This window comes from Podarcis vaucheri (assembly GCF_965113315.1).
Source record: "Podarcis vaucheri genome assembly, chromosome: 9".
Classification (NCBI taxonomy): Eukaryota; Metazoa; Chordata; class Lepidosauria; order Squamata; family Lacertidae; genus Podarcis; species Podarcis vaucheri.
In genome coordinates this window covers 61,875,301-61,902,393 of record NC_138767.1, presented here as the reverse complement: position 1 = coordinate 61,902,393, position 27,093 = coordinate 61,875,301, and the positions used below count along the sequence as shown (strand labels likewise).

General features: G+C 45.4%; 1 protein-coding gene across 3 annotated transcripts in view; it reads right to left on the bottom strand.

Moving 5' to 3' along the window:
* The window catches only part of RBM47 (RNA binding motif protein 47), a 93,142-nt gene that overhangs the window by 53,311 nt on the left and 12,738 nt on the right, over positions 1-27,093 (bottom strand). The window lies entirely within an intron of this gene.

Sequence of the window (27,093 nt, the reverse complement as noted above, 5' to 3'; positions counted from 1 at the left end):
GCACGCTAACATTGTTTTGGTTTCCTTGGGGATCACCTTCAATTGCATGCTTTGAGTCCAGATGTATATTTTCTACCTCTTGGGACACATGTGCTTTTCACCTCCCCGAAAAACTTTTGCTCAGTGTGACTACTGTTTAAATGGAAAGCATTTTGAACGGGACGCATTCAGCATGGAATTCCAGTGTCTTGGTGCTAGAAGAGGATTTTCACACCAAACTCATCTAACCAAGCCACTCTGAAAAGAATAGGAATTGACTGTGACAATTCTCCAGTAATCATAATGAAGCGAGGTCAAAAATGAAAATAAAATTACAGCCTAACAATATGCATAAACATTGCCATGTCATGTGCCTTTGCTATACTCTGGTCTCCGTCCCTGCCAAACAACCCACTAGGTCCTAGGATCAGGACCTCTTTGGGCTTGAGTCCTGACAGATCCTCTTTTTGCTGTTGCAACAATCTTCCCATTTTTGACTGGCTGCCGATCCTATAAACAGCTCCTGGGTCGGCTCAGGTCAAGACTACCCCTGGACTTTGTGTCTCCTCCACCCTGACGTGAGTTGTTTTTCTGCTGAAGCCTTCAGAGCTCTCCAAGCTGTCTTCTCTCGTGTTCCCCTGCATGGTTTTTGTCCCAATGGCCTTCACAATTGCAGATAAAAGGGCAGCTCTTGCCTATAAGATTACAGAAGTTGTGTCTGAGTTTTAGGGCTGAGACAGCCTCTACCCGCTTGCTGGCGATTGGTTCCTTCTGCCCCGTCAACCAAGTCCTTGACAGGAAAACCTCTAGCCAATGATCAGTAATAGCCAGTTTTTTATTGGATGAGGTTTGAATAAGATACAGCAGATTCCTGCCCCCCCCCCAAAGAAGTTACAGGTAAGACGTACCTTGAAATCTGGCTGTGGAGGCAAGGGGGATTGCAAACATATTTGGGACATTTGGGTCTGGGCTCCCAGTAGGGAAATGTGAAAACAAAAGTCGGGTAGCTTAAAGCAGCAAAAGTAAGAAAATGTGTAGATGACTATTCTCAAGTTTCATGAGCATTATGACAACTGGGTACGGTGCTTTTGGCAGCGACTCACTCTCGCCCACTTTGGTTTAAATTTCCTCCACTTTTTACAGATCCTGCCCAGCACAGTGAAAACCAAAAGCAGGGAATTAAATCCAAACCTGGATAGCAAAGTAAAACGTTAGCCTTCTCTAAGGTAAAGGTAAAGGGACCCCTGACCATTAGATCCAGTCATGGCCGACTCTGGGGTTGCGGCGCTCATCTCGCTTTATTGGCCGAGGGAGCCGGCGTACAGCTTCCGGGTCATGTGGCCAGCATGACTAAGCCGCTTCTGGCGAACCACAGCAGCGCATGGAAACGCTGTTTACCTTCCCGCCGGAGCGGTACCTATTTATCTACTTGCACTTTGATGTGCTTTTGAACTGCTAGGTTGGCAGGAGCAGGGACCGAGCAATGGGAGCTCACTCTGTCGTGGGGATTTGAACCACTGACCTTCTGATCGGCAAGTCCTAGGCTCTGTGGTTTAACCCACAGTGCCACCCACATCCCTTTAGCCTGCTCTCTTAAGGGAACATTCCTAGCACAGTTGGTAAAGCAGGAACCTCTAAATCTCAGGGTTGTGGGCTCAAGTCCCACATTGGGCAAAAAGATTCCTGCATTGCAGGGGGTTGGACTAGATGACCCTTGGGGTCCCTTCCAACTCTGCCATTTGATGATTCAAGCTCCTGCGACGGCGAAATATTTAAAATGTGAAGTATCTGTTTGCATTCACTCCTCTAGCATATTTTAATGGTCGCACTCAAAGAAAGTATCAGAATCTAATTCAGAGATCTAGGTTCTCTCTCAACAGTTGCTGTCTTGCAGTTTGATCTTCACATATCTGGCGGCTGCAGAAAAGTTCATTTCACAATATCTCCTTCCTTGAAGCTGTCCAACCGGTTCCGACATGCGCTGCTGTGTTGCACCATATTGCCATTGGGAGGGAGGGGGCACATTTAGAGCAGCGGTTCCTTATTGGAAGATCACAACCTGGAAGTAAAGGAACTTGGGGGTGGGTGAGGGGAGAACACCTTTGAGTTTCCAGGAGAGTTTATAGCTTGCCAAGCCCAGGTTGCCTGGGAGGCACGAAGGGCACAGTAACAGTGTTGTTTCTAGTTTGGGAAGTATTATGGCAACAAATGCCACTTACTGCTTTCCCCAAGGTGAACACTTTTAAGATTGTCTATTTAAACTGATACAATGGGCTTGCTGTATTTTTTGTGGTGCACACGGGCTTTTAAAAACGGGAGGAGGGGGGAAACACATGCACAACTACATTTTTGTGTGGTTGAATATATAAACAATGCTTAGGTAAAAAGGCAAAGGACCCCCTGGACGGTTAAGTCCGGTCAAAGGCGACTATGGGGTTGTGGCGCTCATCTTGCTTTCAGGCAGAGGGACAGCTTTCACAGACAGCTTTTGAGGTCGTGTGACCAGTATGACTAAACCGCTTCTGGTAAAAAAGGACCCCTAGGTGGTTAAGTCCAGTCAAAGGTAACTATGGGTTGCTGCACTCATCTCGCTTTTTAGGTCGAGGGAGCCAGCGTTTGTCTGCAGACAGCTTTCCAGGTCATGTGGCCAGCATGGCTAAACTGCTTCTGGGGCAACAGGACACCGTGACAGAAACCAGAGCGCACAGAAATGCTGTTTACCTTCCCGCCACAACGGTACCTTATCTATCTACTTGCACTGGTATGCTTTCGAACTGCTAGGTTGGCAGGAGCTGGGACAGAGCAACAGAAGCTCACCCTGTCATGGGGATCCGAACCACGGACCTTCTGATCAGCAAGCCCAAGAGGCTCAGTGGATTAGACCACAGCGCCACCCGCATCCCCAAACGATGCTTAGATTACACATTGATCAGTATGGAGCTGGTGCAGCATACTTGTTAAGAGACTTGGACATTTGAATTCATCAAATGGCCCTCAGTCAAGACATTCACTCGGGCACCCCACTGTGCTATGTGGAGAAAATGCTAAAGTTTTTGAGCATGCAGAAATGTTGCATTTCTAGCAAAATGCTCAAGTGGGAGGCGCTAATGGGAAGTGTCTTACATTGCAGAGGAATGAACAGTGGTCTTTGGCTTCTTGTATACAGAGGCATGTTGCAGTCCACCTAACAGCTTCTGTTGGCAATGATCAGGTTTTGCCCCCGTGCAAATGCTTTGCATTTTTTCTGCCGGGTTCATTGCAACACTGTGGTCTAAACCACAGAGTCTCTTGGGCTTGCTGATCAGAAGGTCAGCCGTTCGAATCCCCACAACAGAGTGAGCTCCCATTCCTCTGTCCCAGCTCCTGCCAACCTAGCAGTTCGAAAGCACGCCAGTGCAAGTAGATAAATAGGTACCACTGCAGTGGGAAGGTAAACAGCGTTTCCGTGTGCTCTGGTTTCTGTCACGGTGTCTCTTTGCACCAGAAGCGATGACCTGGAAAGCTGTCTGTGAAAGTTGTCCCTCTGCCTGAAAGCAAGATGAGCACCACAACCCCATAGTCGCCTTTGATTGGACTTAACCGTCCAGGGGTCGTTTACCTTTTTACCTTTAAAATATATTGGAGAAAGCCAGAGGTGCACTTGGGAATACCACTGCAGCACAGACAAAAGCTTACTAAGTTTTTATTTATAGTGAGTGCTCCAGATCATGCCCCAGAATCTTCTGCCACACATTTTGGGTGCTTCCAGGAGACATGTTTATTGAGCATTCGTCTTGACTTGTTTGCAAGAAGGCTAGACACCATTGCCTCAAAGCAAGTGCTATCTATCTACAATTCCCAGTGTATTCCCCAATCTCTCTCCTTATCACAAAAAAGTTCGATCTTCTGGATGAAACGAGTTTGTTGCGCAAGAGCTTGTTGTCCCAACCAACTGTAATTGCACAGTCTGAATTTCCTGGTATAGGTACGTGATTGATTGAATCCCACCCCAAAATAGTGACAGTCTGGAAGCCATGCTTGGGTGTCAATGACAAGCTTTCAGGGATTCCTAAATAGATTAGGAAAGGGTGTTTGGATAGGCTTAACTTTAAGAACAATCAGAATGGAACATGAATTGCCAAGAGTATTTTCACTGGAAGCAGAAAGGAAGAATTGGAAATTTAAAAATGGATTTTCTAAAATTTGCCAAATCCAGATGATACAGGTTGCTCAGACAAAATGAAGAAAATTGCTTCGCCCCCAAAATTGTAATATTCGTCCCAATAATTTTATCTAGAACCTTGCCTTTTGGGAATACATGGTTATTTCCACACTCTCTTTTTATTAACTTGGAACTGAATGATACCTAATGTGTGCATTGCTTGTTAATGCTCCAGCGTAGCTATTAAAAGTTGCCGTAGGTTATGAAAAAGTGCACCCCTTTTATAACTAAGGCTCCTGGCTGTCCTGTAAAAGTTTCAAAGTGGGCAAAATTAGGGTCATTAGAAGAATGCAATTAACAGCCAATGAAAAGGGAATAGAAAGAGTTTTAATAGATTTGGATGTAGTTTTGCAAAGTTGTGGCTGTCTATCGTTCAATTTTATAGAGCACTCTTGTGTATGGAGCTCATAGCTACCTGTTTGCTAGAGTTTGAAAAGATATACATAGTGTATTAGGATGAATTGTCAGTCTAGCATTCTTGGCAAAATCACTTTAACAACTTCAAAAGCACTACACAAAAGAAAACTTGAAAATCCTTCACAGAGATATTAAACCCCCTAATGTTCCTCTGGACAGAAACAGAAATATTAAACTCTATGATTTCAGAATCGTTGACTTACTTGTAGTTTCCATTGCCAAGACCAGAGATACCACTATATGGCAGAAGGGAGGATAGATTGCAAGGCATTTAGATAGTGGCGTGGATCTGAGCTTAGGGAATATGTTGTATGAGCTGGCCACAGGATGGCTCTCCCATCCCACATGTATTTTGTGGTTTTATATCTTGATTTTATTCTGTGAACTGCCCTGAGACCCCCAGGTGTAGGGTGGTATAATAATAATAATAATAATAATAATAATAATAATAATAATAATAATAATGGTGCTCTGCAGCAACCAAGATGCTCTGGGAGCAACCAAGATGAGCAGACATGGTTGAGATTGTGCCACCAGTCTGAATACAACCTCATTTAATTTTGATACCCCGATGTGCAGAAAGTGCGACTAGACCCCACCGATTTAGAAAGTGTAAACTGGAAACAGCAAATTCCTTAGATGCCTAAAGGTTACATGCTAGCTGCTCTTTGTCAAACATTTGTAATTCTCTCGTACCATAATGTTGCCTGCCTCAGCAAGTTGTCATAACTTAACCATAGGAGAAAAGAAATATTTCTGTTTTGAAGATTAACACTTTAGGGGGTAGAGTATTTGCGCCTGTGTGTTTTGCAAGGATGCATGAAAGTTTCTGCTGAACCATACTTGTCTCCAGAGGAAGGGGATGCAGAGGTTGTTCCCAGCTCTGCCTGCTAGGTGAAAATTCTTAAAAGAAGTTTTGGTCCCCTGGAGATTAGCAAGTCCAAGGATTGCAGAGGTGTGGTGCACCTCTCTCCTTCTAAAAGGGCCTCTTCTACCCATTATGTTAAAAGCATGGTCACATTGAATATGTCTTAAACATATATGTGTGCAAATAGCAGCTGCTGGGGGGCACGACTGGGATGGATGTAGCAGAATTGGAAGAATCTTTATTTGCACCAGTCCCTAGCCCTGGGAATAAAATAAAATACAATGTGCTGAAGATAGAGGTAAAAACTTTACTATGCAAAATGCACTCTGAAGGTTTACATCAATAACCGGTTAATAGATCTTGTTCTGATTGCCCCTACTAAAATTTTTGCAGTTTTTGCTGTTGCCTGGTTATCTTGATCTGCCAGAAGGAAGGACACAATAGCAATGGCTGAGCGACCCGGCATGGACAGTAGTAAAGGGTAGTAAAGGGTAAAGTGACCACTGACCATCAGGTCCAGTCATGACTGACTCTGGGGTTGCGGTGCTCATCTCGCTTTATTGGCCGAGGGAGCTAGCGTACAGCTTCCGGGTCATGTGGCCAGCATGACTAAGCCGCTTCTGGCAAACCAGAGCAGCACATGGAAACGCCGTTTACCTTCCCGCCAGAGTGGTACCTATTTATCTACTTGCACTTTGACGTGCTTTCGAACTGCTAGGTTGGCTGGAGCAGGGACCGAGCAACGGGAGTTCACCCCGTCGTGGGGATTTGAACTGCCGACCTTCTGATCGGCAAGTCCTAGGCTCTGTGGTTTAACCCACAGCGCCACCCGTGTCCCTATGGACAGTAGTAGAGAAGTAATAATACAGTGGCACCTCGGGTTACATACGCTTCAGGTTACATACGCTTCAGGTTACAGATTCCTCTAACCCAGAAATAGTACCTCTGGTTAAGAACTTTGCTTCAGGATGAGAACAGAAATCGTGCTCTTGCGGCACGACAGCAGCGGGAGGCCCCATTAGCTTAAGAGGTGCTTCAGGTTAAGAACCATTTCAGGTTAAGAACGGACCTCCGGAACGAATTAAGTACTTAACCCGAGGTACCACTGTAACCTCACTCCTCAAATCTTTATAAAGAGTGCAAGCTAGAAGCAAATGGGCTACCGATTTAATGCTGCCATCTCCACATGGACAGAAGTGTTTTCCCAGCGAGATTTTTGGAAATCGACCCTCAAGTACAGCCGAAGGTCGCATATTCAATCTCACGTAAGTGAAAGCGCGTCTGTATTTGGGAATGGTTAAATTTTGCAAATAGGGTGCCAATGTATCAAAATGACCGGGTGGAATTGGTGTGGCATATGCTAGAGTTGCCACGGTGGAACTGAGACAGCCTGAGACAGGTTCCCGGGCCTGAGGTCTGGCAACCGCAAGACAGACTTGCAGAAGAGACCAAAACATTGTTTGCTTCTTCGCTGAATAAAAGGGAGCCTTCCTCCTCCCCCCGCCCAGGAGAACAATGTGGACTCTTTTTGCTGTTTATTAAGAGAGGCTCTGCCCAGAGCAGCCTTATTAAAAACTTTCCATGCAAAAGGGAAAGCTGAAGACCAATAAAAGCACCCGGTAAGAGGGTGTATCACATGTGCCTATCAAATATGCCACAAAACCGGTTCTTAATTCTATAGCAAGAAACCCAAGGTATCAGTTACACTTATGAGTCGTGGCTTAGAGTCATTTAATTTGATGTTCTTTAAAAAAAAATAAAAAAAATTAATAGAGTCTAGGGTTGACAACTTTGGGTTTTGAAACCTTTGACACCTGAGGTGAAGTGCGTCTGAGAATGGGCAGAAGCTGGCCTTAATACAGAGACAGACTTTTCTGGACTCTGTATTTTCTACACTAATTGACAGCGGTTCTTCAAGGATTTTCACAACAGACTTTAGGGGGCTGAAGCTGGGACCTGAGCTATCTACTGAGCTTTCTACCCTCTGGCAACTCCAAGCTCCCACGCTGTTGTTGTTATTATTAATAATAATAATAATAATAATAATAATAATAATAATAATAATATACCGCATAGGGCATAGGATGTAAATCGGATCAACAAAGGCCTGGTTAAAACAGAGTGTTTTTGCCTGGCGCCTAAAGGTGCATAATGAAGGCACCAGGTGAACTTCCCTGGGGAGAGCATTCCACAGACGGGGAGCCACTGCAGAGAAGGCCCCGTTCTCGTGTTGCCACCCTCTGGACCTCTTGAGGAGGAGGCATATGAAGAAGGGCCTCAAAAGATGATCTTAGGGTCCGGGTAGGTTCATATGGAAAGAGGCGGTCCTTGAGGTATTGCAGTCCTGAGCCGTTTAAGGCTTTATAGGTCAAAACCAGCACTTTGAATTGGGCCTGGAAACTAATTGGTAGCCAGTGCAGTCAGACCAGGATGGGTGTAATATGCTCAAACTGTCTTGCTCTGGTGAGCAACCTGGCCGCTGAATTCTGCACTAGCTGAAGTTTCCAATCCATCTTCAGAGGCAGCCCTACGTATAATGCATTACTCAGAGTGATGGTGATTGACAGCTAAGAGCAGTCAGGTTGGCAGTAAAGGATGTGACTGTCGGTGGTTGGGATGGTTGATAGATTTTATGTCTTGTGAATTCCACTATGAAGTAACTTGACTGGAATAGAAGCCCCATTTCATGCATCCATAAGTCTCTCCAGTAGGAAAACGTGAGATGTGCCTTTGCCAGTTCTCACCTTGTCAAGGTAAGCAGCTCTGAGCTGTCAATCATAATGTCTCTGAGTAAACAGCACCAGAGCTTAGTACTTGGAGTTCATTGAAACACATGTTCTAAATCACATCACTCCTGCAATCTAAAGCTTCCCAATTATCACAGATAATTGCAATGCAAAAACAATGACACACCCTTTTCTATACCCAAGGTGTTTTAGAAGCCTGTCTGTTATCCGGAGTCGAGCCACAAACCCTTCTAACAACTAGCTCTTCCACTTAGTAACAAAGAAAAGGGATCAATATTGGGCGCAGGGACACACACTGAGAAATCCTCATGTCCAAATCTACTGTCTGGAAGTGGCTAGGAATGAAATTCCTCTCTGCTGATGGATTAGAGTTTTGTTAGGCCATGGAAACCCTCTGGCTCCCATAGAAGCCCTGCTATACTTTAGAAAAAAGGTAAAGAACCCCAGGACGGTTAAGTCCAGTCAAAGGTGACTATGAGGTTGCGGCGCTCATCTCACTTTTCAAGCCGAAAGAGCTGGCATTTTGTCCACAGACAGCTTTCCGGGTCATGTGGTAGCATGACTAAACCGCTTCTGGCGCAACGGAACACCATGACAGAAACCAGAGTGCATGGAAACACCGTTTATCTCCCCGCCACAGTGGTACCTATTTATCTACTTGCATTGGTGTGCTTTTGAACTGCTAGGTTGGCAGGAGCTGGGACATAGCTATGGGAGCTCAACACCGTCGCGGGGATTTGAACCACCGACCTTCTGATTGGCAAGCCCAAGAGGCTCAGTGGTTTAGACCACAGCAGTACCCACGTTCCATTGGGTCTGATGAGCGCTGCAACCCCATAGTCACCTTTGACTGGACCTAACCATTCAGGGATCCTCTACCTTTTACCTATACTTTAGAAACCTGTGACGGTCAAACCTGTAGCAGCAAGTGTTTGGCCCTGAACCAGGGTGTTCTGAGGGCACGGCAGGCATGAACTAAGATGGCCTCTGATCGACTGGATCCAATTTCCCTTTGTTCCCAGAGGGGTGTTGCAAATGGTGGATTGTCCACCACTTTAAGACAATAAGAAAAGCCCTTCTGGATTGGACCAATGGCCCATATAGGCTGGCATCCTGTTCTCAATAGGGGTCTACCAGAAGCCTATGGGAATCCCCTATAGATGACCCCTCTATTCTCCCCACTGGTGACTCCACTCAACTGATAAACAGAGGCCACTGACAAGGGAGGGCAGGACATGTGGGAAATTGCTCCTAGTTAGAGTGTGAAACAGTTAAGACCACAAAGTTCTGTTCCTAAACTCGGCAAGGCCACGGCCCCTTGCTTCCACGAGAGAGGAAGTGAAGATGCTTCTTTTCCTTTCTTTCTCTTCGCACCAGGACGGACGTGTCTGAACTTGCTTAAAATTCAGATCACTTATTTGATTTATTTATTTATTTATTGAATTTATATACCACCCTTTACCTGGGGGTCTCAGAGCTGTTCACAGAATAAAATCAAGATATAAAACCATAAAACCATATATTTGAAACTATATGATGTATTCTGCACCCAGGAGCAATTGACCTGTGTTCTCCTTGCTGCTGCATAGAATAACACATGAAACAGACCTTTGGATTTAGTAAGTAAAGCATTTTAAACTTACTTAACAGTGTGTGGTAAGTTCGTTACTAGAGGGTGGGGGGAAGTGTTTTGAGACAGACTAAATGGGATATGCAAAATGGAACTTATATTCCATGCTTTGTTGCTGGCTAACTCAGAGCTTTGTTGCTTTGTTGCTGGCTAACTGCTGTTGCTGCCTGCGTGAGTGTTGGGAGGGCCGCTCCCTCTCCTGCCAATTCCATCTGGCCTAGGGGGCGGGGCCTGCACTTACCACTACAGTTTAGAGGCCTGAGCAAGCTACCTGCAGCAAGTGACAAAATGATTTAAATGTTATAACTGCTTTTAATTTGCTGCACCTTAAATGGTGGTTGTTGTTTTTTATAATGTTTTATAATTTTATAATTTTATTTCTGCTTGTGGTTGGTTAAGTATTTAGTTAGGGTGGGGAGTAGTTTAATTTTAGCACTATTGTTTTTTGCTGTGCTTCTATTTTTATTATTCTGTTAAGTTATTATATAGTTTATATTTTGCCTTTTAAGGGGAATGGTCAGGGCTGCCTGGGAGTGGGCCTCAGCCAATAGAATGGCTGGAGCAGGTTCCACAGGAGGGAATGTGTTGGGACACCCGATCTCAGTGATCACGGGCAGGAGGAGGAGTTACGCTAAGACCAGACCATGTCATTACTGAGGAGGCAGGTTTAGTCGTTGTTTGAGGACTATCCCTGCCTCCAGGTCTGGTCCTGACCGGAAGGATACTGGAATCAGCAAGGGATACCCACATGACCTGAAAGTGTTGCTGTGCAATGCCAGGTAAATGATGAATAAAACCACTGCCATCCACGACCTGATCATGGATGGAGGATTTGACCTGGCATGTGTGACAGAGACCTGGTTGGATGAAGCAGATGGGCCTGTCCTTGCCACTGCTTGCCCACCAGGTTTCTCTTACACACAGCAACCCAGGTCATGTGGGCGGGGAGGGGGGGTTGCAATGATTTTTAGGAAGTCATTAGTCTGCACCAGGCGTCCTATTGGGAAGACTCAGTTTTCTGAGTGCATGTTCTGGAAGTTGGGCAATAGGGGCAGTACAGGATTCCTATTGGTGTACCGACCTCCCCGCTGCACCAAGGATTCCCTGCCTGAGCTGCTTCAGGTCGTGGCGGATGTCCTCCTGGAGACACCTAGTTTGGTCGTCCTAGGGGATTTTAACATCTATGCCGACACAACCTTACAAGAGGCCGCTCGGGACTTCCTGGAAAGCATGGCCTCCATGGGGCTGTCCCTGAATAGGTTTGGCCCAACTCATAGCCGCGGACATGCCTTAGACTTGGTGTTTACCTCTACGGATGTTGGTGATCTGACATTAACTAAAAGCGAAACAAAAGAAGTGCCATGGTCAGATCACTTCCTGGTGCAACTGGACTTCTCTGCGACCCATCCCCTTTGCAGGGAGGTGGGACCGATTCGGATGATCCGCCCCCGCCACTTAATGGATCCAATTGGCTTCCAGAGAGTGGTAGGGGATGTTTTATCCCAAGTTGATGGCCTTTCAGCTGATTCCCTGGTGGCCCGCTGGAATGCGGAGTTAACCAGGGCTATTGACTGTCTGGCTCTGAAGCGCCCTCTCCGATTGCATGGAGCCTGGACAGCCCCGTGGTTTTCCCCAGAGCTGAGGGTGATGAAACAATCGTTGAGACGGTTAGAGCGCCGGTGGCGGAAAACTCATTCTGAATCAGACCGGACACAGGTTAGAGCTCAACATCGAGCCTAACAAGTGGCGATGGCGATGGCGAAGAGGGCCTTCTTCACCGCCTCCATTGCATCTGCAGAAAACAGCAGCAGGAGACTTTTTCAGGTGGTTCACAATCTATCAGAACCACCTGCACCACCGGGGCCTGGTAGGGACCCCAAGATCTCCTGCAATGCTTTTGCAAAGTTTTTTGCAGATAAAGTCGCTCAGATTCAGAGGGAGGTAGACTCCACCGTGGGAGCAGGGCCAGGGTGGGAGAGTGCTAGAGTTCTGTCTAGTCCTGTTACATGGGATCAATTTCAATCTGTTGCCTCCGAGGATGTGGACAGGCTGCTTGGACAAGTGAAACCGACCACCTGTCTCCTTGATCCTTGCCCATCCTGACTGATAAAAGCGAGCCGGGAAGGGCTGGGCGATGGGCTCTGCGGGGTGGTGAATGCTTCCCTCTGTGAGGGAGCCTTCCCAGACTCGCTGAAAGAGGCGGTCATTAAACCGCTTCTTAAAAAACATCTTTAGACCCAGCCAATTTGGCCAACTATCGCCCAGTCTCAAATTTATCATTCTTGGGCAAGGTGATTGAGCGGGTGGTTGCCAAACAACTCCAAGCACGCCTGGAGGATGCGGACCATTTGGATCCCTTCCAATCGGGATTCAGGCCTCACCATGGGACTGAAACTGCCTTGGTCGCGCTGGTTGATGATCTCTGGCGGGCTAGGGACAAAGGTGAGAACTGTTTCCTAGTTCTGCTGGATCTCTTAGCGGCCTTTGACACCATCGACCATAACATCCTTCTGGACCGTCTTGAGGGGCTGGGAGCTGGGGGCACTGTCATACAGTGGTTCCGCTCCTTTCTACTGGGCCGTGTCCAGAAAGTGGGGGGGGGATGAGTGTTCAGACCCCTGGGCTCTCACTTGTGGGGTGCCTCAGGGTTCCGTCCTCTCGCCCATGCTTTTTAATATCTATATGAAGCCGCTGGGAGAGATCATCAGGGGGTTTGGGCTGGGGGTTTATCAGTATGCGGATGATACCCAGCTCTACCTCTCCTTTAAATCAGAACCAGTGAAGGAGGTGAAGGTCCTGTGTGAGTGCCTGGAGGCTGTTGGAGGATGGATGGCGGCTAACAGATTGAGGTTGAATCCTGACAAGACAGAAGTACTGTTTTGGGGGGACAGGGGGCGGGTGGGTGTGGGGGATTCCCTGGTCCTGAATGGGGTGACTGTGCCCCTGAAGGACCAGGTGCGTAGCCTGGGAGTTGTTTTGGACTCACAGCTGTCCATGGAGGCGCAGGTTAACTCTGTGTCCAGGGCAGCTGTCTACCAGCTCCACCTGGTACGCAGGCTAAGTCCCTACCTGCCGTGGACTGTCTTGCCAGAGTGGTGCATGCTCTAGTTATCTCCCGCTTGGACTACTGCAACACGCTCTACGTGGGGCTACCTTTGAAGGTGACCCGGAAACTGCAATTAATCCAGAATGCGGCAGCTAGACTGGTGACTGGGAGTGGCCGCCGGGACCACATAACACCGGTTCTGAGAGATCTGCATTGGCTCCCAGTACGTTTCCGAGCACAATTCAAAGTGTTGGTGCTGACCTTTAAAGCCCTAAACGGCCTCGGTCCTGTATACCTGAAGGAGCGTCTCCACCCCCATCGTTCAGCCCAGACACTGAGATCCAGCACCGAGGGCCTTCTGGCGGTTCCCTCATTGCGAGAAGTAAGGTTACAGGGAACCAGGCAGAGGGCCTTCTCGGTAGTGGCGCCCGCCCTGTGGAACGCCCTCCCAGCAGATGTCAAAGCAATAAATAACTATTTTACTTTTAAAAGACAACTGAAGGCAGCCCTCTTTAGGGAAGTTTTTAATGTCTGATGCTGTACTGTTTTTAATATTCAGTTAGAAGCCGCCCAGAGTGGCTGGGGAAACCCAGCCAGATGGGCGGGGTATAAATAATAAATTATTATTATATTATTATTATTATTAGAGGGTGTTTTGAATTCTCCTGGGGGCTCTCTCCTACTGGAAGGTGTGCAAAGCCCTGCATTTTGAATCCAGGCCATTTTTGAATTCACGCACACACGTCAGATCGATTTCCCCTCCACAGGACATAGGCATATTGGCTAGTAGTCACCTCAGTACCCCCCTTCACCATTTAGGAATGTACCGTATTTTTTGCACCATAACACTCACTTTTTTCCTCCGAGAAAGTAAGGGGAAATGTCTGTGCGTGTTATGGAGCGAATGCAGTCGTGAGCAGAGGATCCATGGTTCCCCTTCCTTCCCTCCTCCGTGGCTTGCTTTGAAACAGCAAAGCGGGAGAAGAGTCGCTGAGTGGGGAGGAGGGAGAGAAGCAGAGCCTTTAAAGGAGCAAAGCGGGAGAGGAGAGGAGCCTTCTCCTCTTATACCCCTCTTCTTCATTATTAGCAGCATCCTTCTCCACCCACCCCACACGTGTTCCTTTTCCCTTGAGTGCTTTTCCTTCCCTCCCCACTTAAAACATGGTTACAAAGCACGGATCCACATGGATCCTCAGGATTTTTGCACTGGGTCACCCCAAATTCACCATCAGATCACATAGCATATCCATGGCTACAGCTTGCACCAAAAAAATCACGCACCCACTGTTGCCTGGGGCCGCAGTGGTGCAAAAACGTGGTTACAAAGCATGGATCCACATGGATCCTCAGGATTTTTGCATTGAGCTACCCCAAACTCACCGTCAGATCACATGTCTGTGGCCACAGCATGAACCACAAAGAACATACATCCACTGTTTCGTTTAGAATATTTTTTTTCTTGTTTTCCTCCTCTAAAAACTATGTGTGTGTTATGGTTGGGTGCGTGTTATAGAGCGATAAATACGGTATTCACCATCACCATTGTAGACTGTTTTTGTAACTGCAAAGCAATTCTTACTTTACTAACTCACAGGTAGACTTGCTTTTGTTATGTTATATGTGGGGATTGAGTTGACAATCAATCTATCTTCAGGGTTTTGCTTTTTGATCTCCAGTTAATTTTGGTATCCATTCCAGTGCCACATCCTTGCTGTCACAATTTGTTTCATCTTCCTAGCGATGAGTGTTAAATTGGATTTGCAGTACTCCCTAATTTAATGGATTATCTCCCAGGAACGTTCCTCTCATTGTTATACCTATGCTTCAGGCAGTGGCAAATTTCAACGCCCAACCTTGGTTCAAACGTGAGTTGTCAGACGTAGGAAAACAAAGTCAGAAGAAAGCAAACCAGCTTTCTGGAAGAGACCTGGAGAGTTATACTGAGAACATGCGGGTTGTCAATGCTGTGTTCCATAAAGTGGCTTTTTGTGAGTACAAGCAGAACTACTGGGCTTTGAAAGGACCGCCACAACTTTTTAAGAGAAAAAGAGGGGGAAAGTGCATGGCGTAGTATTGGGTTCAACATTCAGCTCCTTGGAGATAATTCACATTTGAACAACCACATCTGAGGGGTTTAATAGATTGCAAGCTTTCCAGATCTCTAGAACTCTTAATCAGGCTAGATGGCAAACAAAGTAACAGAAGGGAGAAGCAAAACACTCGCATGATTGGGAAGACAAGATAAGTCTCTGCATCTTGTAAGGGTCCGAAGATGGGATTTTGAGAGAGGTAGCCAGGTTTGTTTGTTCCTGGTGGAGACTAACAAAATAGTCTTGAGGTACCTTCAAGGCTAGAAAACCCATTATGGTATAAATAATGGGCTACAGCCCAGCTTCATCAGATGCATGAAGTGTTATTCTGAGTGAGATGATAGATAGATAGATAGATAGGTAGATAGGTAGATAGATAGATAGATAGATAGATGATAGATAGATAGATAGATAGATAGATAGATAGATAGATAGATAGATAGATGATAGATAATAGATAGATATAGACAGACAGATAGATAGATGTAAAAAAAAGATAAAAGTACCCCTGGACGGTTAAGTCCAGTCAAAGGTAGCTATGGGGTTGCAGCGCTCATCTCGCTTTCAGGCCAAGGCAGCCGGTGTTTGCCCACAGACAGCTTTCCGGGTCATGTGGCCAGCATGACTAAACCGCTTCTGGCACAATGGAACACTGTGACGAGTGCCAGAGTGCATGGAAACACCATTGACCTTCCCGCCACAGCGGTACCTATTTCTCTACTTGCACTAGTGTGCTTTCAAACTGCTAGGTTGGCAGGAGCTGGGACAGAACAACAGGAACTAACCCCATCACGGGGATTCAAACCACCAACCTTTTGGCAAGCCCGAGAGACTCAATGGTTTAAACCACAGCACTACCTCCATCCCGATAGATAGATAGATAGATAGATAGATAGATAGATAGATAGATAGATATAGATAGACAGACAGATGATAGATAGATGATAGATAGATAGATAGATAGATAGATAGATAGATAGATAGATAGATAGATGATAGATAGATGAAAGATACCTAAATGGGTGGTGTAAACAGTGAAGAGAAGGAAATGAAATACAGAAAAGTCCCTGGTAACACAATGCATTTTGTCTTAGGTAAGTCAATTAACACATTTAGTGTGATTAAAACCCATGGTGCCTATTCAGACCAGCACTGAACCTCTTAATGCAATGAGCTGAAATCTGAAGGTGAATGTTAATGGCTTGCCCATGCCAGGATGTCTGTGTTATAAATAACTTCTTTGCATGAATGGTCACAGTTTAATAAAGGTGATTATCACCAGGCAGAGGCAACGAATTCCACCCAACATTGGGAAGACTCATTGTACAAAAGTGACATCATATATGTGACACAACACACATGTGATGTCATGTGTGTTGGGAAGGAGCTGCAAGGCCCGCCAAGGTCCAGCCCCCTCACGATTGAGGGGACTCAGCCCCGTCCCTGCACACTTTGGGGGGCTGAGCTCTGTCCTCAGCCCCATAGAGTTGGAAACTATGTCTAGGGTTGAACATTTTTAGGGAAAACGCCAAAAAAAAAACCGCTGAGATTTTTTTCCGATTGACTTGCCCATGATCCAGGACAAAGCGCCACATTTGGGATATGTCAATTCTGTCTTTGAAATCCCTACCTATGTCCCTCACCAGCTGAACTTCCCTGCCTTTCATTTCCTTCTTACCTCACTGTTTCCGGTCCCCTCCCCCTTGTATTACTAATTGATTGATTAAATTTGTATATAGGTAAAGGTAAAGGGACCCCTGACCATTAGGCCCAGTCGTGGCCGACTCTGGGGTTGCAGCGCTCATCTCGCTTTATTGGCCGAGGGAGCCAGCGTACAGCTTCCGGGTCATGTGGCGAACCAGAGCAGGGCACGGAAACACCAGAGCAGTGCACGGAAATGCCGTTTACCTTCCCGCCGGAGCGGTACCTATTTATCTACTTGCACTTTGACGTCCTTTTGAACTGCTAGGTTGGCAGGAGAAGGGACCGAGGAACGGGAGCTCATCCCGTCGCGGGGATTTGAACCGCGACCTTCTGATCAGCAAGCCCGAGGCTCTGTGGTTTAACCCACAGCGTCACCCGTATTCCAAAATTTGTATATATGTACCTGTAACTCTGCCTAAAATATACCATGAAACAGATGAAGTAGACTGTAGTCCATGAAACCTTATTTTAGGGATGTTTTCTAGCTAAGATATTCAGAATGGACCCATTGAAATTAATAGACGTACTTAGACATTAACAAAGGGACGCGGGCGGTGCTGTGGTCTAAACCACTGATCCTCTTGGGCTTGCCGATCAGAAGGTTGGCGGTTCAAATTCCCGCGACGGGGTGAGCTCCCTTTGCTTGGTCCCAGCTCCTGCCACCCTAGCAATTCGAAAGCACACCAAACAGTGCAAGTAGATAAATAGGTACCACTCCAACGGGAAGGTAAATGGCATTTCCGTGCGCTGCTCTGGCTTTGGTGTTCCGTTGCGCCAGAAGCGGCTTAGTCATGCTGGCCACATGACCCGGAAAAACTGTCTGCAGACAAACGCCGGCTCCCTCGGCCTGTAAAAAGCAAGATGAGTGCCGCAACCCCAGAGTCGTCTGCGACTGAACTTAACTGTCAGGAGTCCTTTACCTTTACCTTTTTAGACATTAACATGAATTTCAACAGATCTGTTTTGAGGAGGACAGTCATTGCATGCAACCCATAGCTGCTGAGATGTCGCAAAACTCTTGGTTGTTTAAGATGTAACATCAGAGTACGTAGCAGTCATTAAAATGAAGAAGAAGAAGAGGAAGAGTTTGGATTTGATATCCCGCCTTTCACTCCCTTTAAGGAGTCTCAAAGCGGCTCACATTCTCCTTTCCCTTCCTCCCCCACAACAAACACTCTGTGAGGTGAGTGGGGCTGAGAGACTTCACAGAAGTGTGACTGGCCCAAGGTCACCCAGTAGCTGCATGTGGAGGAGCAGAGATGCGAACCTGGTTCCCCAGATTACGAGACTACCTCTCTTAACCACTACACCACACTGGCTCTCAATGAAACTCTGCAGGTGCTTTTGAGGTTTCGAGTTACACTTTGGGGAAGAAAATTGCTCATCCTTGGAAATATACAGACAGACTAGTTTGCCTCCACCCTCAGGCAAAACAGGCAGATTCCTTGGTAGGTGAAAAATCAGGGGAAACCTCATTTGAATGTCTGCAGCTTCTGCCCACATACCATCTTAAGACTCTTGCAAGATGCAGACATATATCTTTACCGCAAACTAGCTCTCCCCGGTCTCCACTCCACTCTGTTTACCCTTTAGCTTTATGCATATTTCTGTGGAACATTAAACCTTGCGCATTATTTTGTGACTTTTCGTTGGGCTTATATAGGTATAGATTCTGACACTTTTCTTATGGGTCAACACATCTACAATGATTTTTAAGTTTAAAAGGCTTTATGATGGATTTTAATATTTTCCATTTACTGGGGGCATAATACACTTCCTTGTTTTGCCTTTTGGTGAGGTGATGGGGGTGCCCTTCTAAAAGTTAAATTAGCTGCTATTAGGGTTGATGTAATTGGAAAAGGAAACTACTGAAACTGTGGAGCTTTTTTTTTTTTTTTACAAACTCCCAAGTTGTTGAGTTTTGTTTTTTACTGTGACAAAACACCCATAACTGATGTGTACAGGCAGCTGGCACAAAATCGCCAATTTATGCATGCACATTTGTCCAATACAGTGGTATCTTGGTTTACAACCATAATCCGTTACAGAGGTCCGGTTGTAAACCAAAACAGGTTGTAACCCAAGCCCCCCTTCGCCAATGGGGCCTCCAAAAAAAAATTGGTTGTAATTTTTTTTAAAAAGGGACACGCACTTCCGGGTTTGACGTGGTTGTAATCCAAAACAGTTGCAATCCAAAGCGGTTGCAAACCAAGGTACCACTGTACTAGCAAACAGGATTCAACCTAGCCTGCAGTTGTCTCTATCCCTGCTTACTGAGAGGTGCCTGAGGGGAATGGAATTTAAAAAGAAATGCCTAAAGGTTTGTTCACATTGAACACCCCCCCACTGCAACAAATTGTTGCCCACTTTTCAGGAAAAACTGGGTTAGCAGTTTATAGCTCTCCATGATTCCAGTTCTACAGCCTTTGACGTGGGGATCCTAAGAGAAAGTGCCATAAAATGGACATGAGTGAGGAAGATGTCTTACAGGTTTTTCTGTAGGTTTTTAAAGTGAATATTTTACATGCATGCCTACTAATCTTGCAGTTTCTTTAAAAGAAACAACAGCCACATACAAGCACCTTGCTTGCTTTGGGAAACTGTAGCCAGGATTATAGATTTCTATGTTTAATTAAACTAGTTATGGCTGGCATTGGAACTTTTCAATTCCAGAACAGAAAGGTAAGAAAATACTTTTGCTGGAAATTAATTAAGTTGTCAAACAAGAATTCCCACAATGGAATCCTAGGCCACCCTTGTTTCAAAGCTAATATCTAAATCAAGTAGTATATTTTTCAAAACAAAGCTCTTTACTTAATACTTCTGGTATCACACATTTGCATGCAGAACATAAAATGTTCACTTTGGGAAGCATTCCAGGGTTGTCCAAACAACTTTGGATTAGTCACTTACTCTAATGGCAATTTAAATTTGAGAGGACTGCAGGCTGCCTGCCAATTTATTTCACCACCCCCATCCTGCAAACCAGAAACAGGAATTTCTCTACCCTGGTGGGAATGTTGTGAACATGCTAAAATATCTGAAAATTCACAAGCACTCCTGTTACGATGATGGGAGGTGCCTGTCTGTTTATATAATAAAAAAGTAAGAACGTCACCATGCAGCATTGGAAGATCTGTAGTGCCTTATCTTTTTTTTTAAAAAAAGTAAATTTTTATTGTTTTCCTTACGTATTCTTTCCCAACAAATTGTAATAACACCATACATTCCCTTTGACTCTGCCTGAGTCGCGACCCTCCTCCCTCCCCACAACTGGTATATTTAACCCCTGTAGTGCCTTATCAACAAACCTGAATTTGCATGAAATCTGAGCAAGGTAGGGAAGCAAAAGCGATGGCTGGTTACACAATAGCAGGGACCAGAGAGTAGAAGTGAGAAAGGGGGAAAGTGGGGGGTTTAAAACAATGGCAGAAGTTTCAATGAAACGGGAAAACAGAGGTTTTGAATGATGGCAGAGGTTGGGGTAAAATATGATGGAATATTTGAGGGGTCTGCATCCTTTGTCTTCACAGAACGGACAGAGGTGAAGACATGAAAACAGGGCTGATCTGCTTGTGAGGGGAGGGGAAAACAGAGTGAAGCTGAAAATGGGGGTGCAAAGGAGTTTTCAGAAAAGGAGGGAGATGAAAGCCAGGGTTTTGCAGAATAGGAGGGCATCATTGGTCAAAAGGTGAAAAGGATGCCTAGTATTTGCAAAGTACGGGAGGACGAAGATGCAGAATGTTTCCATGGAGGGGGGTTGGGGTTGCAAGTTTGGGGTTGCACAACAGGAGGGGGATGAAGAGTGATGGACATGGGGCTGAAGGAGAAAACAGAAGAGAGGGGTGGCTTAAAAATGAGATTGGGAAGGTGAAAAGTGAGTTTAGTAGTTGAATGGGGAAGAAAGGGGACACCTTGGAAATTAATTGGGAGGTTAATGGGGGGAGTCTTCTTCATCTTTGGCAATCCCTCGTAGCCAAGTAAGATTGTCTTCTGCGAACACAGTCTTAACAGTGAGTCCGTCAGTGACTGTGGAGGCCAGTTCTGGATCCACACGTCCTTCCACAGTGGGGACATAGGCTTCCAGGCGGGAGTTGATCACGGTGAGGGTTTGCCAAGCATGCCTTCCTCTTAGCACATTTCTCCCTTTTGTCCTGAGTTCGAGCATCTTCAAAGCCCATGAAACCTTTGGTAAAGGCTGTTTTCCAATTGTGGGCATGCAGTCCCCAAAATGTATATATTTACAGAAGGTATATGGCAAGGAACCCTGAAAGGAATGGCCTACATTCCCTACTGGGTCACTGATTATTCGGGAGAGTTTGTTCTCAGTGCAACATCATCCCCCAAGTACAGTGTTTTATTTTTCTAAGAATTCAATGTGCTCCCTGCCCTTGGTGTCCCTAAGAGTCAAGGATGCTTCTATCTGCATAGCCTTGCCCTGCGTTCTGTTGATTACACTAAAGCATGAGGAACTATTGTATACACAGAGAGATGATTTTGAATAAGTGCTTTAAAAGAACCGCAGCTCAGGAGATACAGTGGTACCTCGGGTTAAGTACTTAATTTGTTCCAGAGGTCCGTTCTTAACCTGAAACTGTTTTAACCTGAAGCACCACTTTAGCTAATTGGGCTTCCTGCTGCCACCGCGCCACCGGAGCCCGATTTCTGTTCTTATCCTGAAGCAAAGTTCTTAACCTGAAGCACTATTTCTGGGTTAGCGGAGTCTGGAACCTGAAGCGTATGTAACCTGAAGCGTATGTAACCCAAGGTACCACTGTGCTAAGAAAGTTGTGATACTATGCATATTTACCTGGTAATAATTGGTCCCATTGAATGTTGCCAAACTTGCTGCCGAGTAAACATACACAGGACTGTGCTGCAAATGAACATCTCCGCAACTGGCATATCATCTTTTAATTTATCTCATAATAATAATACTGTAACAACAACAATTTATTATTTATACCCCAACCACCTGGCTGGGTTTTCCCAGTCACTCTGGGCGGCTCGCAACAGAATATTAAAAACACGTTAAAACACCCAATATTAAAAACTTCCCTAAACAAGGTTGCCTTCCCACTTCCAAACAAAGAGCAAGAACTGAGCCGACAATTTAAAAAGTATCTCTGCAGTTATAAAACCTGAAGTGGTGATTAATTATTATTTTTTACAGGCAATGACTAACAAAACCACGATGCCCCACATGTCTTATTCCAGCATTACTTTCTGCTCAGAGTTATTTCCACTTCCTTTTGTTTCCTTGCAAGATAAAGGACTGGGGGAGGGGGAGACCTCAGGAAATCCAGGGAAGCTTTTGAAGGCAACAGGAGTGCGGCTGCTACCTAAATGGGATTATGTCCCCCATCATTCCTTCTCTTAAATGAACTAATCCTTTTCTGAATGAACCACACGGATGATGGTGGACCTCCTCTTCTAAATTGTTTCTGGGAAATCATCATCATCAAACCATAGACTAGTCATTCTCAGAGTTTGGTTCTGGGCACAATAGGACACAATAGATAACGTTCCATGCGAAATATATTGATTTTAACAAGTCTGTTTTCTGTGTACCCACAGCACACACACACACACCCCAGGGGAGGCCGCCTGCTGTATCTCACTGGGATTTACTGTTCTGATCTTGCCTCCTTCCAGTCTGCGTCTGCTGGAATGGATAGTTCTGCCTTGCCTGCAGAAAGTGCAATTGGATCGGCCACTCCTCAAGAGATAGATGCACTTCAATGACCTGCCCTCAAAAGATGTGGGCCCAGCGAAGTGACTCAGGGGTGGGGCCTTGAAGTCTGCCTCCCATTTAATCCAAAAGAAAAGTATTATTCAGCAACCAGAAATTTATATGATATCTCCTTAAGCTAAAGGAGGGAAGAGGAAAGCTCGCCACAATTGCCAATTGGCAGTCTTGCGAAGACAGACACCGAAACGCACAGAAAAATCAAACTGTTTCCTTTTTGAGTAAAATAATGCTATAGCTGAAAAGATTGAGAAACCTTAGTCATCCGCCACAACTGGAACTTTAAATAGAAGCTCTCTAGAGATGTGGAAATAAGTCTTCACACCCTTTTGTTTCACACTTTAATGGAAAAAACTTCTCTTACAGGGACAGAGTTTCCAGAACTCTGAATTAAGAGTGGGGAAATGGAGCTTGCAACAAAATTCATCTGTGTATCCTATCCTGTCCTGTCCAGGCTTCCTGCCATCCATTCTATCCTCTGAGATTCTGTTGTCCACTCACCCTTCCACACCTTTCCCTATTTCCCCCATAACTGGCACTCAATATTCTGTGGCTAATGTGCGTGGACTGGTTTTGGGGTGGAGTAAGCCCCACATGTTGCACTTTGGAAAGTCTTGAGCATGCTCTTTGCCTCATTCTGGCTGCAATTCTGCCAACACTCAATACCTGCATTCACTATTACAGTGGTACCTCAGGTTACATACGCTTCAGGTTACAAACGCTTCAGGTTACATACGCTTCAGGTTACAGACTCCACTAACCCAGAAATAGTACCTCAGGTTAAGAACTTTGCTTCAGGATGAGAACAGAAATTGTGCTCTGGCGGCGCGGCGGCAGCAGGAGGCCCCATTAGCTAAAGTGGTGCTTCAGGTCTAGAACAGTTTTAGGTTAAGAACGGACCTCCGGAACGAATAAAGTACTTAACCCAAGGTACCATTGTATTGGTGCTGTAGAGTGGACTGAATTATAGGACAAGGGGTGATCAATTTCTGTGGCCACTACAGTGGTAAAGGTAAAGGGACCGCTGACCATTAGGTCCACTTGTGACCGACTCTGGGGTTGTGGCGCTCATCTCACTTTATTGGCCGAGGGAGCCGGCGTACAGCTTCTGGGCCATGTGGCCAGCATGACTAAGCCGCTTCTGGCGAACCAGAGCAGTGCACAGAAACACCGTTTACCTTCCCACCGGAGCAGTACCTATTTATCTACTTGCACTTTGACATGCTTTCGAACTGCTAGGTTGGCAGGAGCAGGGACTGAGCAACGGGAGCTCACCCCATCGCAGGGATTCGAACCGCCGACCTTCTGATCGGATCGGCAAGTCCTAGGCTCTGTGGTTTAGACCACAGCACCACCCGCATCATGGTCCAGAGGGATCATGCTCCAGAACAAACAGGTTCCACCTTGCAGTAAGAGCTTCACAGGTTTTGCGCACATGCGCTCTGCCACAGGTGAAATCATAAGGCGTTTATACCACCAAACTCTGACTTATCATTTGGCAGGGCCACCCACATGAAATTGTTGTCAGCCACCCTTGTTCTAGAATAAAACACAGGCTGGATTTGAGAGCCATCCATTCGCAAAGTGCCATTGACACACCTGAGAATTTATTTGCAGAAAGCAGGAACAAACATATATTGAAAGCAAAATCTCTGTGCTACGTGTCACTGTGTCTCTGCAGGTATTGCATAAGGAAATTGAAAAGCCCTGCCCAATTAACTCCTTCTGCAAGTTTTGCAGCCGTTCAGCTGTTGTTTGCACAGGTTTACTACCATGCCAAGGATTTGCAAGAAGCTGTTACTAGTTCTCCTAAATTGTCTCGCAGTTCTGTCTTTTAAAAATGGACAATACAGAATCAGCCATCAGTTGCTGATGTTTTTGAGACGCTGGCCTCCCTCCCTGCCTAACCCTGTAAGCCTAAAATACTTCACTGGGTAACACTGAAATTAGACAGGCGTTTGTTCCATATTTTCTTTCTCCCCTTAGCCACAGAGAGAGCAATTCCATGTCCCCAACCTTTGCTTTCTGAAAAATTCTTTGGTGTATTACTGCATAGCAGAGTGGTGTGACAAGGATAAAGAGATTAGACATGTTTTCATTTAACTCCTTCAGCTCAGAATTGGCAAAGGACAATGGGTTTGCTTACGGTTATAAGAAAGCCTTCATTAAAAGGCCAGGCAGTTCAGACAAAAAAGGAAGCACAGCCGTAAAATGGTTCTGCTGAATTTTTCCTTCGTAAGCACAGACAGAAGCAGTCATACATGGGCAGAGTCTGGGATGTAAGATGCAGAGCATAAATTCTATCTGCTAAAGGCATTCACAAAAATTGCTAAAATTGCTGACGATGCTCAGAATAATGCGGACACTGCTAAACACGGTTGCAGCTCATTTGCCAGCTGCACGGTTCTTGGATCATGATAGTTCGTCTAGGGTGGTTCAACTACTAGTATCCTTGAGAATAGATGGCTGCAATGGACTCCATGTGGGGCTGCCCTTGAACAGAATTCTGGAGAACGGGTGTTGTCAGACATTAGCCACTGACAACACAAAGCACCTTGGTATGCTACTGGTCTGTCTTCATAGTCCTACTGTTAGCATAGAGAGTTAACATTTACTTAAAAGATCACCTTATTCCTTACACCCCTGCCCAGTCTTTGTGATCCGCCACTGTGGCATGTCTGACGGAGCCTGGCACTGTTAAGACTATCTTCAACAAGAAATGGTGCATTTAGTGTGGTGGCCCCGAATCTCTTGATTTAGTGAAACCAAATTGGCATGATCTGCAATGAGTGTCAGGCACCAACTTAAGATTTGGTTATTTCAGCAAGCCTTCTTATGGAAATAAGTTATTGCTTTATAACCTCCTTAGATGAGCCATTTTAATTTTTTTTCCCATTTCTCTTTCTTTGATTTATTCTGCTTGGTTTTTTTTATATTCTGTGCATCAACGAGATATATTTTGACCGAGTCTGCGGCATAGCCATTAACATAAGTCCATATGCAGATGCTTGCAGATTTATGGATATATGTTTAACATTTGTTTTGTGTTTTCTTTTGTAGTTTGTTTTCTAAGTGTCATGTGTGTATGTGCTATAATAATAAGTTAATAAAATGCATTTACCCCCCAAAGAAAAAGAAATGGCCATTAACAATCTTCTCACACCCAGTTCAGCATGGCATGGAAAAGCTGGACAGTCAGGTTGCAATTTTAATGATGCTGAAGTCTGGTTGTTTATTATCCGTGGAGCTTGCTTCAAAATAAGCAAGGTTGCACTGCTATTGTATTTCAGCACTCATTCTTACTGTGTTTATTTTTCTCGAGTTGCACTGTTCCTTGGTGGAGAACATGTTGTTGCAATTTTCCATCTCCTCAAATGCCCACTGTAATATTTTAGCACACTTCCCTCCATCTTTCGGGAGTGCAGGAAGCTGCCTTATACCAAATCACATCCCTGACTGACTTAAGTGAATATCCCACAATCCCTAACAGCGGCTCATTAGGGTTTCAAAGGGATATAGATCAGAGTATTGAGCCTGATGTGTTTTGCCCCTGAGACTTGGCCCTTCTTTTGGTGCCAAACCAAAGCAGCATTTCTTCCCAATGCACAAACCAGCTTTTGCGGGTGGGATTTCCTCGCAATCAAAGCAGGGAAGAAAATAGTGAATTCCTCTCTTCATGCCAGCTGCTCTGAGCCCAGAACCCCCAGCTTTCACAACTTGCATATTTTTATTTTTAAAAAACTTGCAGTTCCTACATTGCTTCCAGCATTTTTGTTTCTTGTGTTTTTCCTTCCCCTCCACATTCCTGTAACTCTCGAATTCAGTTTATCCTTCTCGGCATGTCCAGGAGTATGGGCACAAAGAATTCTGATTTTCTAAGCCCCTAAACACACACACACACACACACACACACACACTTTAAGACATTTTGTTTGCTTGCTTCTCAAACACTTGGTTTGCATAGGTCAGGATTTCTGGAGTTGACTCCCTTTGCTTGCAAGCCAACCTGCTGACCTACCAACCTACCTTGATCCATCTGTAAGCATTTTAAGAGATGAAGCTGGCATGTGAAGCTGCGGTAAATGCTCACATTCACCGCAACTTCTCATCCCAGCTCTTTTTGAACGCAGGGACTGTTCTCAGATGCCATTTCACATCCCTCAAAATGCTTATGGATGGATCAAGGTCCCATGCACACCACCTTTAAAGCGCTGGTCTTCAACTTGTTATAAGAATTTTAAGGTCGCAAATATGGAATAAATGCTCATAAATGCACACAGACCTAAATATATGAACCATGTGTGTCTGAAATAGCATGGGAGAGCAATCCTGAAGCCATTTTGACTCTCCCAATGACCTCAGATATTCCTCTGCAGTAAGTGGGGCAAATGGGGAAAGCCTTCCTATTGTCTTTTTGCTTGCAAATCCTGTCTTAAGGGCATGTTTGTGTATGAATAGGGTGAGCTTGTGACCTGGACTCAGGAACTAAGTAATAAGAATGGCCAGGCTGCCCAGGTAATGCAATCAGTGACCATTATCAGGCATCCTGGCAAACAGGATTTCTGCTGTAGGCCACCTCCTTCTGTGATGTATGTATGATGTTTTCGGAGGTAGCCTTGGGCTACAGGGCGGGCAATTTCAAAAGTCTATATATAAGGGCTT